The 14188-nt window shown below is 40.5% G+C and overlaps 1 long non-coding RNA gene across 1 annotated transcript in view; it reads left to right on the forward strand.

Moving 5' to 3' along the window:
• LOC133543752 (uncharacterized) overlaps positions 1 to 8633 on the forward strand; it is a 45987-nt gene extending 37354 nt beyond the window's left edge. Inside the window, exon 3 of the long non-coding RNA XR_009804508.1 lies at positions 8502 to 8633. This is a non-coding gene — a long non-coding RNA (uncharacterized LOC133543752). The remainder of the gene's footprint in view (positions 1 to 8501) is intronic.
• Positions 8634 to 14188: the final 5555 nt, after the last annotated feature.

The following is a 14188-nucleotide window of genomic DNA, read 5'->3' on the forward strand; positions in this document are numbered from 1 at the left end:
AATAATGATATTTAAGTAGCAAAGTACAAAGGTGAGATTTGAGTTTCTCTCAGCGCCATCTTTGCTGACAAGAGTCTTCAATAAAGGTAAAAGTGATTTTAAATTTCATTCATCAACATTGTTTTCTGCATATCAATCTAATCACTCTTTTTAAAATCCGTTTTGCGTTCATATTTTTGGGGTCTCTGGAACAGATTATTTGGATGTACCTTATTCATTATGGGACAATTTGCCTTTTTTGACTTTTTGGAACAAAAATCTCTGCACTACTATATGTATTGTGTAGGCATCCCCAATGATACAGCTGTGTGTGTGTATGTGTGTGTGTGTGTGTGTGTGTGTGTGTGTGTGTGTGTGTGTGCGTGTGCGTGTGCGTGTGCGTGTGCGTGTGCGTGTGCGTGTGCGTGTGTGTGTGTGTGTGTGTGTGTGTGTACACACTTTGCGTTTGCGTCGGCTAACTTTGCGGAATGTGCTCCCGCCGTGTCGGCCAATCATTAATTTTCTGTATTTACCAAGTGTTTTACAGCCGGAAAAAAAAAACTCCACTATGGGGCCAGAGAAAGTTGCGAGTGTCAGCACTTTGATTAAAAAAAAGGTTAACAAAAATATTTTCTGCTTATCAAACTAATCACTCTTTTTAAAATCTGTTTTGCGTTCATATTTTGGGGTCTCTGGAACGGATTATGTGGATGTACCTGATTCATTATGGGACAATTTGCCTTTTTGGGCCTTTTGGAACAAAAACCTTTGCACTACTATATGTATTGTGCAGGCATCCCCAATGATACTGGCCAGTTGGCGTATCAGTGTGTGTGTGTGTGTGTTTTGGCAACTTAGTGGGGACATCGTTCTGTTTACACTGTCACCTTTAGGGGACCTCTGAGGGTATGGGGCCAAAAACAGGTCCCTTAAAGGGAAACCTTTTTAAATGATTCTGAGAATCATATCATATTTAATTTGACCTTTTTTGTTTTTTAAATGTTCCTCAGTAGTCACGTACAAATGTGTGAATATTGCAAAATTATTTCAATTTGGTCCACATGAACCATATTAACTTTTCCCCCAGGGTCCCCAGTAAAAATGATCACCACATTACTTCATCAATCCAGAGATTTAAAGGCTTACTGAAATGAGATTTTCTTATTTAAATGGGGATAGTAGGTCCATTCTATGTGTCATACTTGATCATTTTGTGATATTGCCATATTTTTGCTGAAAGGATTTAGTAGAGAACATCCACGATAAAGTTCGCAACTTTTGGTCGCCAATAAAAAAAGCCTTGCCCGTACCAGAAGTAGCAGACGATGTGCGCGTGACTTCACGGGTTGTAGGGCTCCTCACATCCTCACATTGTTTATAATCATAGCCACCAACAGCAAGAGCGATTCGGACCGAGAAAGGGACGATTTCCCCATTAATTTGAGCGAGCATGAAAGATTTGTGGAAGAGGAAAGTCAGAGGTAAGCACTAGGAAAAATTAAAAAAAAAAAAGGCAACGGCAGTGGGAGCGATTCAGATGTTATTAGACACATTTACTAGGATAATTCTGAAAAAGCCCTTGTCTGGTTATTGTGTTACTAGTGTTTTAGTGAGATTATAAAGTCATACCTGAAAGTCGGAGGGGTTTAGTGACTGCCAGTGTCTCTAATGGAAGCCATGGAGGAGCCAAGAAAGTCCCAGCTGCCTCTTTGACAGCTGCTGCAAGAAGAACGACACAAGCTCCGCTCATGTCTCCGGTAAAAGCCGACTTATTGCCACAATTTTCTCACCGAAACCTGCCGGTCGACATGTGGTAGAGAAACATGTTCGCTTGACCGCTCTGCTCCATAGTAAAGCTTCACAACAAACAAAGAAACACCTGCTGTGTTTGTGTTGCTAAAGGCAGCTGAAATCCACCGCTTTCCACCAACAGCATTCTTCTTTGACGTCTCCATTATTAATTGAACAAATTGCAAAAGATTCAGCAACACAGATGTCTAAAATACTGTGTAATTATGCTCCTCACATCTGAACATTGTTTACAATCATGGCCACCAGCAGCGAGAGCGATTCGGACCGAGAAAGCGACGATTTCCCCAATAATTTGAGCGAGGATGAAAGATTTGTGGATGAGGAAAGTGAGAGTGAAGGACTACAAAAAAACAAACAAAAAAAAACTAGACGGCTGAGCGGTTCAGATGTTAATAGACAAATTTACAATAATTCTGGAAAATCACTTATCTGCTTATTGTGTTACTAGTGTTTTAGTGAGATTATATGGTCGTACCTCTACAACATGAAAGTCGGAGATGTGTGGCCACGGGTGTGGTGACCGCCAGTTTCTCTGAGGGAAACCACGTTTCTCGACGAAGCGAAGGCAGCCGGGCTTAGATTTTTATTTTTTTTCCCCTCCTTCGCGGTGGAAGCACCCGACGGTCGGGGGCGGCCAGTGGGAGGAGGCAAGAGAGTCCGCAGCTGCAGGAGGAACGATGCAAGCTCTCCGCTCATGTCTACGGTAAGAGCCGACTTATTGCCACCATTTTCTCACTGAAACCTGCCGGTTGACATGTGGTAGGGAACCATGTTCGCATGACCGCTCTGTTCCATAGTAAAGCTTCACCGTCATCTTTCGGGAATGTAAACAAGGAATCACCGGCTTTGTTTGTGTTGCTAAAGGCGGCCGCAATACACCGTTTCCCAAATACGTCTTTCTTCTTTGACGTCTCCATTATTAATTGAACAAATTGCAAAAGATTCAGCAACACAGATGTCCATAATACTGTGTAATTATGCGATGAAAAGAGACGACTTATAGCTGGGAACGGTGCTGGAACAAAATGTCCTCTACAATGCGTGATGTCACGCGCACGCTTCATCATACCGCGACGCTTTAGCGTGATACTTCCACCCGATTTTTAAAACTGCAATTTAGTTAACTAAACCGGCCGTGTTGGCATGTGTTGCAATGTTAATATTTCATCATTGATATATAAACTATTAGACTGCGTGGTCGGAAGTAGTGGGTTTCAGTAGGCCTTTAAAGTCGTGTATTAGCTAACTGGGCAGTTGCCATTTTACCAAAATGTTTATTTGCCTCCACAACCTGTAGAAAGGGTGGTCCCCACAATTACTGATCAAAAACTTGTTCCCCATTCCAAATGATAACCTGTGTGTGTGTGTGTGTGTGTGTGTGTGTGTGTGTGTGTGTGTGTGTGTGTGTGTGTGTGTGTGTGTGTGTGTGTGTGTGTGTGTGTGTGTGTGTGCGCGTGCGCGTGTGTGTGTGTGTGTGTGTGTGTGTGTGTGTGCGTGCGTGCGTGCGTGTTAGAGATGCGCGGTTTGCGGTCTTATCCGCGGAGTTTGCGGATAAACCGCGGGTCGGGCGGTGTAAAGTATATTCAGGAACGGTCATGGATGCAAAGGATTCTGGGTATTTGTTGTGTTTTGTTTATGTTGTGTTACTGTGAGGATGTTCTCCCGAAATGTGTTTGTCAATCTTGTTTGGTGTGGCTTCACAGTGTGGCGTATATTACTAAGAGTGTTAAAATTGTTTATATCACAACCATCAGTGTACTCCGCGTCACCCAGTATGCCCTTCAATCTTGTACATGTGTTAGTGGAAGCTGCATGCAGCATGTTGGTGGACTGGCAAATGGTTTGTACATGTTGTAGAAGGCGTCAAAGGCAATGGCTTCACAGCACGCCCTTATTCCCGTTGTCTGAATGTGCACCATCGGATATTCGCGAGAACGTTAGCGGCTCCCAATGCCTTCTTTTTCTTTGTGACTTGGGTCAAATTAGCTCTTTCGGTGGTAAAGGTCGCCGACTCCGGATATGTAACAACGGGCGGGTGACAGGCGGTTGCGGTTCTGATAAAATGTTGGAGCGGGTGGATGACGACTTTAGTGATGCGGTTGCGGATGATATAATTGCCTATCCGCGCATCTCTAGTGTGAGTCTGAGTGTGTGTGTGTGTTTGTGTGTGTGTGTGTGTGTGTATATGCTTAGCGTTTGCGTCGGCTAACTTTGCGGAATGCTCTCCCGCCGTGTCGGCCAATCATTAATTTTCTGTATTTGCCAAGTCGCTCAATGCGTTTTGGCCGTGAGAAGTGTTCGCAGATATTTGCGCGGTCAGACTGGTTTGTCAGAGAGGAACGGCGAAAGGAGGAAAAAAAAACAAAGGTTCAGTCGAAACTGACTTTGACGCGTTCACACACACACCTACGCACACACACACACACACACACACACACACACACACACACACACACACACACACACACACATTTCACATGTGAACACACACGGAGTGATTGAGCGCACAGTTGGAATCTTGTCTGTTGAAGGAGGTTAAAGGCTGCTGCTCTTATCACAGCCTCCTGTGTGCTCATGCATTGGCTTCTACAATGTGTGTGTTTGTGCAACCCCTCAGTGTGTCTTCTTGTATTTCTAGCCTTCTTGAGACACCAACAAGGAAAAGTAGCTTCCATAAGAGGAGGTGTGAACAAGAGATGACATAAATCATGGTCCCAATAACATGGCATCTATTAGAGAATGTCTCACTTGCACCCCTGTTGGTGACATCTATCAACATTAGGGTGGTCCCAATAACGAGGGATTTTTCTAATTGACTGTGTCGGTTTTAAAAGTGCTCCCCCTCTGGTCAACATATGAAATAACAAGTGTGTGTAAATTTTTTTAAAGGGGAAAATTAACACAATTTCAAAAGGGTTAAAAACAATGAAAATCAGTTCCCAGTGGCTTGTTGTTTTTTTGGAAGTTTTTTTCAAAATTTTCCGGTCCCGGAATATCCCTAAAAAAGCTTTAAAGTGCTTGATTTTCGCTATTTGTGATGCGACTATCCATTTCCCTGTGACGTCATACAGTGCTGCCAATGTAAACAAACAATGGCGAATAGCACAGCAAGATATAGCGACATTAGCTCGGATTCAGACTCGGATTTCAGCGGCTTAAGCGAATAAACAGATTACGCATGTATTGAAACGGATGGTTGGAGTATGAAAGTATTAAAGAAGAAACTGAAGCTATTGAGCGAATAGCTATTGACGCTATTCATAGCCGTAACATGGCCGAATAGCTGCGTTAGCATCGCCGGTAAAATGTGCGGACCAAACGATCAGGACTTTCGCATCTCGTGACACTGAAACAACTTAAATCCTTCGATTGGTAAATGTTTTTTTCCGCATTAAATGTGGGTGGAAGGAAACGTAACATAGTTGCAAATGCATCTACAGGTTATCCATACATCTCTGTGCCATGTTTGCTTTAGCACCGCCGTTAAATACCATGTTAGCATCGATTAGCATAGCATGTTAGCATCGATTAGCTGGCAGTCAACATCAACAAAACTCACCTTTGTGAATTTGTTGACTTTATCGTTGCAAATGCATCTGCAGGTTATCCATACAGCTCTGTGCCATGTCTGCTTTAGCACCGCCGGTAAATAGCATGTTAGCGTTGATTAGCTTAGCATACTAGCATCGATTAGCTGGCGGTCACGCTGCAACCAAATATGTCTGATTAGCACATAAGTCAACATCAGCAAAACTCACCTTTGTGATTTCGTTGACTTTATTGTTGCAAATGCATTTGCAGGTTATCCATACATCTCTGTGCCATGTCTGCCATCGCCGGTAAAATGTGGAGACACTCTGGCACATTCAATGGGGGTCTGGCGGCAGACACTTTCGCATCTTCGGGCCAGTGGTGCAACTTGAATCCCTCCCTGTTAGTGTTGTTACACCCTCCGACAACACACCGACGAGGCATGATGTCTTCAAAGTTACAAAAAATAGTCGAAAAAACGGCAAATAACAGAGCTGAGACCCGGTGTTTGTAATGTGTTGAAAATGAAAATGGCGGCTGTATTACCTCGGAGACGTCCCGTTCTGACGTCATCGCAAAAAGAGCGATAAACGGAAAGGTGTTTAATTCGCCAAAATTCACACATTTAGAGTTTGGAAATCGGTTAAAAAAATAAATTGTCTTTTTTCTGCACCATCAAGGTATATATTGACGCTTACATAGGTCTGGTGATAATGTTCCCCTTTAAGTGTTCCCCCTCTGGCCAAAATTAATTTAAAAAATGTATATAGAGACATACTGTAATAACTTGAAGTAAATAATGAAGATTAAAAACCTATTGCAAAAAAGACTTAAAAAAACCTAAATGCAGTCTTTTTCTCACAAACTGTCGACTTTTTTGTTATAAAATTGGGAACAATTTCTCATATTCTTTCTGTTTCTGTAATCTTGAAATATTTTCTCGTAAATCTATTACTTTTTTAATGTAAAAAGATGACTTTTTAAAGCAAAATGGTGAGATTTGTCATATAAAGTTCTGACTTGTATCACAATATTGCCAATTTTTTGTTGTTCTTGTAAAAGAGTGACATTTTTTGAGTAAAATGGTGTCTTTTGTCATCATTTTGCCAAGTAAAATTCTAACTATTATGATAATATTGCCAACATTTTGAAGGTTTCTTATAAAATTTTGACTTTTGTTGAGTAAAATTACGACTCTTTTCATAAAATTGTCAAAATGTTAAGCTTTTCTTGTAAAATTGCGACTGAGTAAAATTCCAATTTTTATCATAATATTGCACAAATATTCAGTTTTTCTTGTAAAATGTTTACTAAATAAAATAAATATGTATCTAGAGACACACTGTAATAACTTCCATCCATTTTCTACCGCTTATTCCCTTTTTGGAGTCGCGGGGGGCACTGGCGCCTATCTCAGCTACAATCGTGCGGAAGGCGGGGTACACCCTGGACAAGTCGCCACCTCATCGCAGGGCCAACACAGATAGACAAACAACATTCACACCCACATTTAACTTGAAGTAAATAATGAAGATGAGGTGGCGACTTGTCCAGGGCGTACTCCGCCTTCCGCCCGAATGCAGCTGAGATAGGCTCCAGCACCCCCGTGACCCCGAAAGGGACAAGGGGTAGAAGATGGATGGATGGATAATGAATATTAAAAACCAATTACAAACAAAATATAAAATAAATAAAAAATAAATAACTAAAAGCAGTCTTTTTCTCACAATTTGTCGACTTTTTTCTTATAAAATTGGGAACAATTTCTCATATTATTTCTGTTTATGTAACATTGCAATATTTTCTCATAAAATTCTTACTTTTTTAATGCAAAATGGCAACATTTGTCATATAAAATTCTGTATTTTAACACGATATTGCCCATTTTTTGGTTGTTCTTGTAAAATAATGCCCTTTTTTATTTATTTATAAAATTACGACTTTTGTCATAACTTTGCCAAGTAAAATCCCGATTATTATTATGTTACCAACATTTTAAAGTTTTCTTATAAAATTTTGACTTTTGTCAAGTAAAATTATGAATCTTTTCATAAAATTGCCAAAATGTAAAGCTTTTCTTGTTATTGGGTAAAATTCCAACTTTTATCATAATATTGCACAAATGTTCACTTTTTCTTGTAAAATTACGATTTGCGTCGAGTAAAATGACAACTTTTATAATACTGCCAAAAATTGAAGTTTTTCTTGCAAAATTCTGACCTTTTTCTTGAGAAATTCCAACTCAAGCTTTTTAATATTTGCATAGTATGTATATATTATTCATGTTGTAGATTACACATCTTTATATATCTAGAAAGGCTGGTCCTAAAGAGGTAGGCATTTTTCAGAGGTCTCAAGAAGGTCAGAAAAACAAAAAAGTGTGTAAGAAATCAAACTGTGCCCCCTTTGACCAAAATGTATTAAGAAAATAAAATAAAAATGTAAATAGAGACACACTGTAATAACTTGAAGTAAATATTGAAGATGAGGTGGCGACTGGTCCAGGGTGTACACCGCCTTCCGCCCGAATGCAGCTGAGATAGGCTCCAGCACCCCCGCGACCCCGAAAGGGACAAGCGGTAGAAGATGGATGGATGAAGATTAAAAACCATTTACAAACAAAATACAAAATAAATAAAATATAAATTAGTAAAAGCAGTCTTTTTCTCACAATATGTCGACTTTTTTCTTATAAAATTGGGGAACAATTTCTCATGTTCTTTCTGTTTATGTAATATTGCAATATTTTCTCATAACATTCTTACTTTTTTAATGCAAAATGGCGACATTTGTCATGTAAAATTCTGTCTTTTAACACAATATTGCCCATTTTTTGGTTGTTCTTGTAAAACATGGGCCGGGAACCTTTTTGTCTGAGAGAGCCAAGGAGACAAATATTTTAAAATGTATTTCCCTAAGAGCCATATAATATTTTTTTTTAACACTGAACACAACTAAACGCGTGCATTTTTAAGTAAGACCAACATTTCCAGAGTATAATAGGTCTCTTATTCTTTGTAATAACATTGTTATTCTGAAGTTAACTGTGGAGGGGGCGTGGCCTGCGGGCCTACAGCAAAGTGGGATGTTGCCAACACCGGCCTCGAAATCAGCGACAGGTGCGTAGATGGCCGACCTGGGCCTTTTTATCTAATCACCTGTCCCTCTGTTATAAGCAGCAGCCAGGAGGAGAGACAGGGTTGGAGCTGGAGCCGGAGCGCGAGTGAGGACGAAAGAGAAAAGGACAATTGCTGGAAAGCAACTGAGAGACTAATTGAAAAAAATGTATATATTTTAACCCTAAAACAGGCTCTCATGTCGGTGCTTGGTGGTCTGAAGAACCCCCAGGAGGGCAAGCCCCACATTAACCAATAATAAATAAATTATTTCTTACCATTAACGCAACTTGTTGAACATAAAAAAGCATGAGAATGTTTTATATTTTGAACGTTATTTTTAACACTGTGATTACAAGTGGAATTATTCATTACTTATCCTGTTAAGCAATGTCAGATCAGATTTATCCGAGATAAATCTGAGCTAGGTCCTGTTGTAATATAATGACTTTAAAAAAAAAAAAAAAAAAATGCGACTTTTGTCATAACTTTGCCAGGTAAAATTCCGATTCTTATTATTTTATTACCAACATTTTAAAGTTTTCTTATAAAATTGTGACTTTTGTCGAGTAAAATTAAATTTTTTTTCATAAAACTGCCAAAATGTTAAGCTTTTCTTGTAAAATTGCGACTGTTATTGGGTAAAATTCCAACTTTTATCATAATATTGCACAAATGTTCACTTTTTCTTTTAAAATTATGATTTGCGTCGAGTAAAATGACTACTTTTATTATAATACTGCTAAAATTCGAAGTTTTTCTTGCGAAATTCTGACCTTTTTCTTGAGAAATTCCAACTCAAGCTTTTTTAATATTTGCATAGTATTTATATATTATTCATGTTGTAAATACACATCTTTATATATCTAGAAAGGCTGGTCTTAAAGAGGTAGGCATTTTTCAGAGGTCTCGAGAAAGGAACAAATACAAAAACGTGTGTAAGAAATCAAACTGTGCCTCCTTTGACCAAAATGTATTAAGAAAAATAAATAAATATGTAACTAGAGACACACTGTTATAACTTGAAGTAAATAATGAAGATGAGGTGGCGACTTGTCCAGGGTGTACACCGCCTTCCGCCCGAATGCAGCTAAGATAGGCTCCAGCACCCCCGCGGCCCCGAAAGGGACAAGCGGTAGAAGATGGATGGGTGAAGATTAAAAACCACTTACAAACAAAATATAAAATAAATAACAAATAAATAACTAAAAGCAGTCTCTTTCTCACAATTTGTCGACTTTTTTCTTATAAAATTGGGAACAATTTCTCATATTCTTTCTGTTTATGTAACATTGCAATGTTTTCTCATAAAACTCTTACTTTTTTAATGCAAAATGGCAACATTTGTCATATAAAATTCTGTCTTTTAACACAATATTGCCCATTTTTTGGTTGTTCTTGTAAAAGAATGCCTTTTTTTTTTTTTTTTATAAAATTACGACTTTTGTCATAACTTTGCCAAGTAAAATTCCGATCATTATTATGTTACCAACATTTTAAAGTTTTCTTATAAAATTGTGACTTTTGTCGAGTAAAATTACGAATCTTTTCATAAAATTGCCAAAATGTTAAGCTTTTCTTGTAAAATTGCGACTGTTTTTGAGTAAAGTTCCAACTTTTATCGTAATATTGCACAAATTTTCACTTTTTCTTGTAAAATGTTGACTTGCGTTGAGTAAAATGACGACTTTTATTATAATACTGCCAAAATTCAAAGTTTTTCTTGCAAAATTCTGATCTTTTTGTTGAAAAATTCCAACTCAAGCTTTTTAATATTTGCATAGTATGTACATATTCTTCATGTTGTAAATACACATCTTTATACATCTAGAAAAGCTGGTCCTAAAGAGGTAGGCATTTTTCAGAGGTCTCAAGAAGGTCAGAAATACAAGAAAGTGTGTGTGTGAGAGACAAAACAGAGCAGTTTGTGAGATGGCTCAAGCGAGCTGTGTGTATATTTTTTTTTTGTCTCCATGGAGGGGGAGGTCAGTCTTGCAGGCTAGTTTGCATGCAACTATGCCGAGCGCTGACGTGCACTTTGTTCCCTCCTAGCCGATCCCAGCGGGACTCTCGCCGCGATGAGGCAGACCGAGGCAAGTCACGTGGTGGCGCCGGACCTGGCCTATTTGAAGTGGTCCTTGAGATGCTTGGCCTGCGGTCTCAAAAGGGATCACGAGAGGCTGTGAATGTGCTCTCTTTTCTGGGGCCTCATGTATGGTTGTGATCAAAATTATTCAACCCCCACACAATTTTGGTGTTTTAGCAAATTCAATCAATCAATCAATGTTTATTTATATAGCCCTAAATCACAAATGTCTCAAAGGACTGTACGAATCATTACGACTACGACATCCTCGGAAGAACCCACAAAAGGGCAAGGAAAACTCACACCAAGTGGGCAGGGAGAATTCACACCCAGTGGGAGGCCAGTGACAATGCTGACTATGAGAAGCCTTGGAGAGGACCTCAGATGTGGGCAACCTCCTCCCTCTATGGAACCGAAAGCAATGGATGTCGAGCGGGTCTAACATGATACTGTGAAAGTTCAATCCATAGTGGCTCCAACACAGCCGCGAGAGTTCAGTTCAAAGCGGATCCAAGACAGCAGCGAGAGTCCCGTCCACAGGAAACCATCCCAAGCGGAGTCGGATCAGCAGCGTAGAGATGTCCCCAACCGATACACAGGCGAGCGGTCCATCCTGGGTCTCGACTCTGGACAGCCAGTACTTCATCCATGGCCATCAGACCGGACCCCCTCCACAAGGGAGGGGGGGACATAGGAGAAAAAATAAAAGAAGCGGCAGATCAACTGGTCTAAAAAGGAGGTTTAGTTAAAGGCTAGAGTATACAGATGAGTTTTAAGGTGAGACTTAAATGCTTCTACTGAGGTAGCATCTCGAACTTACCGGGAGGGCATTCCAGAGTACTGGAGCCCGAACGGAAAACGCTCTATAGCCCGCAGACTTTTTTTGGGCACTGGGAATCACTAATAAGCCGGAGTCCTTTGAACGCAGATTTCTTGCTGGGACATATGGTACAATACAATCGGCAAGATAGGATGGAGCTAGACCGTGTAGTATTTTATACGTAAGTAGTAAAACCTTAAAGTCACATCTTAAGTGCACAGGAAGCCAGTGCAGGTGAGCCAGTACAGGCGTAATGTGATCAAACTTTCTTGTTCTTGTCAAAAGTCTAGCAGCCGCATTTTGTACCAACTGTAATCTTTTAATGCTAGACATGGGGAGACCCGAAAATAATACGTTACAGTAGTCGAGGCGAGACGTAACAAACGCATGGATAATGATCTCAGCGTCTTTAGTGGACAGAATGGAGCGAATTTTAGCGATGTTGCGGAGATGAAAGAAGGCCGTTTTAGTAACGCTTTTAATGTGTGCCTCAAAGGAGAGAGTTGGGTCGAAGATAAGTTGGACATTTATTCCGTATTTTGTTTATAGTCGTATCAAATAAAGATGTGTCAAATAGACAAATGCAACTTCAATTGTAACATTGTATTTTACAAAATACCAAAAAAGGACATTTTTCTTAATATCTCATTGACAAAATGATTCAACCCCCTAGTTCCATGCATCTTTAGTACTTAGTAGAACACCCTTTGGCAGTAATGACATCCTTCAAAGGTGATACATAACCGGACACAAGCTTCTTGCAACCATCTACAGGTATTTTAGCCCATTCCTCTTGGGCAAAGGCCTCCAGTTTATTCATATTCTTGGGCTTGTGTGCTGCAACTGCCTTCTTCAAGTCCCACCACAGCTTTTCTATAGGATTTAGGTCTGGCGACTGTGAAGGCCACTCCAGAGTCTGCAACCACTCTGATGTTGATTTGGAGGTATGCTTGGGATCCTTGTCCTGTTGGAAGGTCCAACGTCTCCCAAGCCTCAGCTTCGTCACTGACTTCATGACATTTGCAGCTAATATATCCTGCTGGGAAATAGAATTCATAATGCCTTCAACGCGCTGGAGATTCCCGGTACCTGAGGCAGAGAAACAGCCCCAGAGCATGATTGACCCCCCACCATGCTTAACAGTAGGCAAGGTGTTCTTCTCTTTGTAAACTTAATTTTTTTTCTCCTCTAGACATAACGTCGATTCATAGGCCCAAAGAGTTTCAGTTTTGTCTCATCACTCCATAGAACAGTTTCCCAAAACCTTTGGGGTTTGTCCAGATGATTTTTGGCATACTGTAGTCTTTTTTTCTTGTGCCTGGTAGTCAGAAGTGGGGTGCGCCTGGGAGTTCTGGCATGGAGGCCTTCATCTCGTAGTGCGCGCCTTATTGTCTGGGACGAAACCTGCGTTCCCCCCTCTGCAATGTCCTGTTGTAGTTTCTCAGCTGTTACCCGGGGGGTTTTCACCACTGTACCCACACAGCATCTTCTTTCTACCACGCCCAGACAGTGTTTCCACTGTGCCTTTGGCTTTAAACTTGCGAATTATTCTCCCAACTGTGTCTTTTGGAAGGTGTAATGTCTTTGCTATTTTCTTATATCCATATCCTTTCTTATGAAGAGAAATTACCTCCTCTCTAGACTTCTTTGACCACTCCCTGGACTTCACCATGTTGCAAATACACCATTGACCATCTACAAGAAGCTGAGCGTCACAGTCTTTTTCAATCAGTTTAATTGTTGCTCGTTATGGCCATGGAGACCAGCTGCTGGGTTTCTGCTACACCAGAGTCTGTTTGGATGTACTGGAGGAGATGCGGATGAGGGGGACAGGGCTGCGGAGCTAGCACTGAGCGCTGGGACGGAGAGGCTTCGCGGTGTCTTGACTGGGTGAGCAGGTGTCGGACACCTCAGTCACCTTGGACGTATCCTCGCTCATCCATGCGGACTGGACACTGGCCGAGAGTGGAGTCGGCTGTCTTGGTTGCTTTGTTGGGTCTGCTCCTGTCTCTGGCCATGCTCCCTCCACCCCAGCGGACGATGGCGTGGAACACCGCAGAGGCCACCACAGTGGATATGTTTCTTTTACTTTTTATTCATAGCTGTATGTAGAAGTGTCTGGTTGTATCTGCTGCTTTAATGTCTTTAATGTCCTCTGTGTTCTTTGATGTTTGATGTTTCCCTCTTACACACATGTAAGAGGGATATGTACTATGGCTATGAGTTGTTGTTTTTTTTTTCCCCTTGGCCTCAGTCTGCACCCCCACTCCAGGGCCTAGGCTAAGACCAAATTTTTTTATTTTATTTTAATCTTCTATTCCCCCCCCCTGTTTACCTGTATGTCATCTTTTTTGTAAGGGGCGCTGGAAGCCGGCAGACCCGTCAGCGATCCTGCTCTGTCTCCCTGTAATGTTTGTCTGATATTGAATGGGATTGTGCTGAAAATTTTAATTTTCCTGAAGGAACTCTCCTGACGGAATAAATAAAGTACTATCTAATCTAATTTAATCTAATCTAATCTAATCACATCTACAGGTGTTCTCAACACCTGATTGAAAACACCTTATTCAAATTCTGTTCTTAAGAGTTACGATCTTCAAGGGGTTGAATAATTTTGTCAATGAGATATTAAGAGAAATGACACAGTTTGGTATGTTACAAAATATAATGTTGTAATTCAAGTTGCATTTGTCTATTTGACGCATCTTTATTTGATATGACTATAAACAAAATACGGAATAAATGTCCAACTTGCTAAAACACCAAAATTGTGTGGGGGTTGAATAATTTTGATCACAATTGTATTAAGCCTGCGTACGCGCGACAAACTTTGTTGTTGAGTTG

The sequence above is a fragment of the Nerophis ophidion genome, linkage group LG26 (genome assembly GCF_033978795.1).
Source record: "Nerophis ophidion isolate RoL-2023_Sa linkage group LG26, RoL_Noph_v1.0, whole genome shotgun sequence".
Lineage (NCBI taxonomy): Eukaryota > Metazoa > Chordata > Actinopteri > Syngnathiformes > Syngnathidae > Nerophis > Nerophis ophidion.